General features: G+C 34.1%; 1 long non-coding RNA gene across 1 annotated transcript; it reads left to right on the top strand.

Annotated features, from left to right (window-relative positions):
- The first annotated feature begins 2678 nt into the window (after positions 1–2678).
- LOC121216028 (uncharacterized) lies at positions 2679–4656 on the top strand. The gene is made up of 2 exons (XR_005912011.1): positions 2679–3320; positions 4202–4656. It is a non-coding gene; the product is annotated as an uncharacterized lncRNA (long non-coding RNA).
- The last annotated feature ends 1522 nt before the right edge of the window (positions 4657–6178 follow it).

The following is a 6178-nucleotide window of genomic DNA, read 5'->3' as shown; positions in this document are numbered from 1 at the left end:
TTGTACGCCTATATGTTGATGATTTAATTTATGCCAGAAATGATGTCACCATGTTTGAGAAATTTAAACAGTTTATGATGCTTGAGTTTGACATGATCGATCTTGGAAAGATGCATTTTTTTTTGGAATTGAAGTGGTGCAATCTCCAATTGGAATTTTTATTTCACAAAGAAAGTATGTGCAAGATGTTTTGATCAGGTTTCAAATGAATGAATGCAATTCGGTTAGTACACTAGCTGAGTTTGGTTTGAAGTTAAATAAAGACCAGGAAGGGAAAAAGGTGGACAACACTTTCTATAAACAAATTGTTGGTAGTTTGATGTATTTAACTACAACACGGTCTGATGTTATGCACTCTATGAGTTTGGTCAGTAGATACATGGAGAATCCAAGAGAGACGGATATCCTCACTGCCAAAAGAAATTTTTGGTACTTGTAAGCAACAAAAGAATAAAAACTATTTTACAAGAACGTGATGAAGTCAGATTTTGTTCGGTTTACTGACAGCGATTATGTAGGCGACACGGATGAAAAAAAAGCACTTCAGGTTACGTCTTTATGCTTGGTTTCGAAGCTATTTTGTGGTCATCTAAAAAGCAGCCTATTGTTACTTTGTCAACAACTAAAGTTGATTTCGTTGCAGCAACTTCATGTACGTGTTAAGCGGTTTGGTTAAAGAAAATTCTTGAAGAGTTGTAGTTTAAAAAGGAATTAGCTATTGCAATCTATTGCGACAGCAGCTCAGCCATTAAACTTTCAAAAAATCCTATTCTACACGAAAGAAGCAAGCACATAGATGTGAAGTTTCATTTCTTAAGGGATCTCACAAAGGATGGAACAATAGATCTTTTCTACTGCAAAAGTGAAGATCAAATTGTTGATATAATGACCAAGCCTCTGAAGTTATTTATGTTTTAAAACTTTTGGAAGTCAATGGGAGTCTGCTCACTTAATGAAGCCTTACTAAACTGACTGTTCTAGAACTTTCAGTTTAAGGGAAGGAATGTTAAGTAAAATTAATAATGTCAGTTGTTCTAGTTTATTGTTAATATCCTAATCCTTAGGAAGTTGTTATTCATGCAATCACTTCCTTAGTTATTAGGTTGCAACTCCGATTTTCTCTTTTAATTTCTAATTTTTAGCTTTCATCTGTTATATGTACTGCCTATTTATAGGCTTCCTTGCTGAGATGTGAACATTTCCACTTACTCTCATCTCTTCTACTTTACCTGAAACTTTGCTATTCTTGACTGTTAACAAATTTGTGACACCAACTCAGTCAGGGGCTTTATTAATAGTATAAATAATATTACGTATTTTAATTATAAAAGGATATCTTCATAATTTCTTGACTGAATTGGTACTCGGTTAACCCGTGACACCAACTTAGTTAAGGGTTTTATTAATAATATGGATATACAACTGATGGAAGTAATAAGGTGTATATAATAAGACTAAAATGTGTAAAAATTCAAAATAATGTTATAGTTGAATGGTACAATAAAAGTTTTATCAATGTAATCGGTGTAGGTTCAAATCCCATTATATGCATATTTTTATTAGTTTTTTCTTAAAGTGAAAGACTAAAATACCCTCAAGTAATGTTACTTATTTGAATTACGAAAAAAGGAAAGTATAGATAGATATACAACTGGTGGGTGTAATAAAATATGCATAATAAAATTAAAATGTACAAAAATATTAAAATAAAGTTTTAACTCAATGGTAAAATAAAGGTTTTATTATTGCAATTGGTGTGGGTTTAAATATCACCATATGCATTTTTTTATTGGTTTTTCTTAAAGTGATAAGAGTAAACTATCTTCAAATTAAATTACTTATTTTAATTATGAAAGGGCATTCTTGTAACTTCCTAAGTAAATTGGTGGCATAGTTGAGGATGACATCGACTCAGCCAAAAGCTTAAATAATAGTATAAATACAATGTTTAAATATTTTTTTTTATTTATTTAGTATCTAAAAAAGTTTTTAATTTTCATGTATTAATTTCACCTTTTTTGGAAGAAATTTCATACATAAATTATTAATGAAATCGTAAACTAATTAATATAAAATTTGAATAAATCTATAATTCAATTGATACATACCTTTAAATTTATGCATTATACGACAAAAAAAAACTAGTTATACATATGTACATATGTATATGATAGAAAAATAGAACCATCCAGGGAAAGTAAATTGAAAGTTGTACAAGTGGAAAAAATAGCATTCCATTCACATAGATCGTGTTATTTGCAAAAACATAATCTGAAATCTAATTTTATTTTTTGAAATTAACATCAATGATTACAAAATAATTAATTGAACTTTAGGAGAGATAACATTTGCTTAATTCAATTAGTGGAGTAACAAAGTAAAATGATAGCACAGTGTTAAGAAAAACCTAAATCACTTGCTTCTATTATTCTAACATTAGATCATAAAAACTCAAAAAAGAAAAGAAAAGAAAACATTAGCTTAAATATTTCCATTGCATGCCACGACAGTCATAAAAACTCACAAGGGGAAACTCCGATTAACAGTCCTTTAGCATTTTAATATTCAAAATTAATCCCCAAATAATCCATCTTTTCCGAAACTCACCGAAAACAGAATTAAAAAATACAAAAAAAAAAAACCAGACTTTATTTATACATAAACTTGTTTCTCAAGACAACTACAGCAGAAGTAGTTACAACAACAAAAATAATGGATCAAGAGGCGAAAGAAAAAAGAATATTATTTCTTTTCTGTATAAAAATCTTTTAAATATTATGACTCTAATGTTCACTTGGAGAAGATTGTTTTCTTTTCATAACATGGTTGCCCTTCCGACTCTCAAAACCCATAAATATAACATGAAACAGAAAGAAAGAGCAAACCCTCCCCTGTTTTCTATGCCTCATCTACGGAGAATTCTTAGTTTCTTCCCCACCTATAAAAACCAATCATTTTCGAAAAGTCAAAACTAATATGGGTTCAGCTCAACCACTGCCACTGACACCAGCCTTAACCTTAATCAATCGTCAGACAAGTACAAGATTCCGCCACATCAACAATCTTCATTGTTTCACACCCAAAACATGGTCTCGAAATGCAGATACTTCTTTTGATTGTAGATTCCCCTTTCTCTCTTATTCTATCTCTCCTCCTCTTCATCCTTCTTTTCCGCTTTGCTCTCGTTTTCCTCTTCCTCGCCCTCCTCTTCCTTCTTTGTTCCCACTTGGTTTTCATCCTCTTCGATCTTTTTTAATGTCCTCAATGACCACTCCTCAAGCAGCTGCCAGTGACTCCCGCAGCCTTCCGAAACTAAAACGGTGAGTTTCTCCTTCTCCCTTTTTACAGTGTAATTGAATTATATTCCTTTGACCAACCTCAGATTCCAGGTTCAGGGTTGAATTTCTAATCTAAAGCCTAGTGACTATGTATTGCTGCAAGAAATAAATATGGGGTTTTGGTTGTTTTATATGGAAATTGTAGTTTAGTGAGAGGAATGCTGAAAACGAACTCGTTTTTAACTATTCAGAATTGTGCCTGTAATTGGGATTAATGGGACTGTTTAGGATTTTTTAAATGGAGAATGAAAAATGGGTTTTGATTGTTTCCTTGAAAAGTTCTGTTAATATTGACTAGTGCTGATGATGGTTCTATCTTGAACTAGTACTTACATAGCACTAGGGTTGCATTTGGATGCCTGTTTTCAAACTTAGTTATTGTCTGATAATGGGTTCATCTTGGTTGGTTCTTCAATGGTTATCTCTAGATTTGTTTGTGCAATTTAGATACTTGAAAAGTTTAACTTCCATATATACTAATCGGAGTTCTGAGTTTAATTCCCTTTCGCATATATTTGACGGCATGGTTCTGGTTGTTCCCTTCGAAACTCAAATTTGCGTAGTTAATGGTCTTATCTTGATCTGTTGGTGCATTTTTGGGATATGATTGTCTATCTGTGGTATTGAATGCCTCTTAGTTTGTGCTAATTGTTTTATTAATTCATTTTTTTGGGTTTCATGTCACTTATTATATTTTGATAATGGTTTTTTTTTTTCCTTTTTGGATATTCCCTTGGAAAGTTAGATTTCCTGTAAGTCATTGATCTCTCTTGGTTGGATTGATTGTGCAATTCATGGCTATAAATATCTCTGTATAGTATAGGAGTTGCAATGCAATGAATTGTGGAGATTTGGTGGTGCAGGTAAGGGTTGTCATAAAGGGTAGGGTTCAGGGTGTGTTCTATAGGAACTGGACCATAGAGAATGCCACTCAACTTGGCTTGAAAGGCTGGGTTAGGAACAGGAGGGATGGCTCAGTGGAAGCTCTTTTCTCTGGAACCCCGGATTCTGTTGAGGAGATGGAGCAGAGGTGTCGTCGTGGCCCACCAGCTGCCATGGTTACCGGCCTTCAGGTTGTCCCTTCCAATGATGATCCTGGTACCGGATTTCAGAGGAAGCAAACAGTCTGATCAGACTACACTTAAAGAGATTACCCCCATTCTGTATTAGCATGTATAGTCGTCTTCTCTCAGGAATAAAATAGCCGAGTCATCTATGATTAGATGGTATTGATGTTTATTGAATTCTTAAAGATGATCTATGTAGTCCTTCTGACCAGAAGATAAATATAGATACTATATACATAATATTATCAGCAGATTCAGATTCCAGATGTGGTTTTAGAAATTTCACATCTATTATTTCTCATGCACTTTTGAAACCAGCTAAGTTTACCTGCAGGCTGTACAAAAGAGATGCTTGAATCCAGGGAGATATGTCAAGCAACAAGATCAAATGTGATGATATTAGATTCTGACATGAAAATTCGTGAAGAAAAGGTTCATGTCTGCATCATTTGGGAAATAAATATTATTGGCAGTTCCCCTTAAAGAAATTCGTGAAGAAAAGGATGCAGCATGTTGTTGTTTCCCAAGGTTTTGATTGATATAAACATCTTCTCCGTATGATCCCACTTGAAAACATCAACAGATTTTCTATTTCTCCTTCATTTTCCACCAAAAAGGCTTGTTGACTCGAGTTACGGATCCTTATTCGAATGGCCTTCTTATAAACAGTCAAGCTTTGCTCCACATCTTCAGGATCGAATACTAGCAAATTCCCCTGCAAACTCGAGCAATAATATAATTCATTGTATAAAACGGGACTGCAATTTGTTGCGCAGAACGGCGCCATCCCCAAAAATTCATGATGCTTTCAGTCCTTGTCTCCAAGCTTATAAACTTCAACATGACCTGATCCATAGTAAAAATCAAATCCGAGCACTAAAAAGTTGGATGAATGAGGAAGAGCAGTGAATGACATTAGTTCCTAGGAGCCACAGAAGGAAGGCTGATCCTTTGGTTAGAGGATTGAAGACATGTAAGTTGAAACCCGTCGTGATCAGCTTGTTTAGATAGCAGCAACCAGCCATATTTTGCACAACGGATTTTGGATGCACGTACTTCATTGGGAACGTCCAGATGACAAGTGGCATTGCCGGTAGGATGAAACAAGTTGCATCGGTTGTCGCTGCTTCTGGGAAAATTACATCAACCATGGAGATTGGTGGAAATTAGGTGAAGGTGAAGGTGAAGGTGAGATGGAAGCCATGCTTTGCAAACAGCATAGAATCTGGCTTCGTACCCCGCATACAGATTAGACAACACCAAACCCAGAAGCTCTGGTCGACCACATTGCCACTTACTCTCTAATTCATCCACATCATGTTATTTCGAAATTCTCCTGTGTCAGTAGCTTCAAATCTTGATAAAATAAATTAATTGAATAAGTGTTAGTAATTGTTCTTCTTGATAAAATAAATTAAACTCATAAGAGAAAGAAATTTAGGATTTGAAAATTATTGAAACTTACAAATTATATTACATGGGAGAAGAGATGGAGATGGATGCAGAGAGGCTATATATATAATAGGGTTTATGTGGCTCCTTTCTTTTCCTTAGGTTAGCTATTCGGGGTGAGCATTCGATCAAATCGAATCGAAAATTTTCGAGTTAATCGAGTTTTCGAACCTCATTTTATCATCCTACTTTATTTGAAGTTTTCTCGAATCGAGTCTAGTGGGATGGAATTCGAATCGAATCGAATCGAATATATTTGTTCGAGTTAAATTTTAAAAAATAATTTTGGGTCCTTGTAACCATTGTCACCCATCGTAATAA

Source organism: Gossypium hirsutum, chromosome D04 (assembly GCF_007990345.1).
Source record: "Gossypium hirsutum isolate 1008001.06 chromosome D04, Gossypium_hirsutum_v2.1, whole genome shotgun sequence".
In the NCBI taxonomy this organism is placed as follows: Eukaryota; Viridiplantae; Streptophyta; class Magnoliopsida; order Malvales; family Malvaceae; genus Gossypium; species Gossypium hirsutum.
The sequence above is the reverse complement of the archived record's forward strand: the minus strand, read 5'-3'. Positions and strand labels throughout refer to the sequence as shown.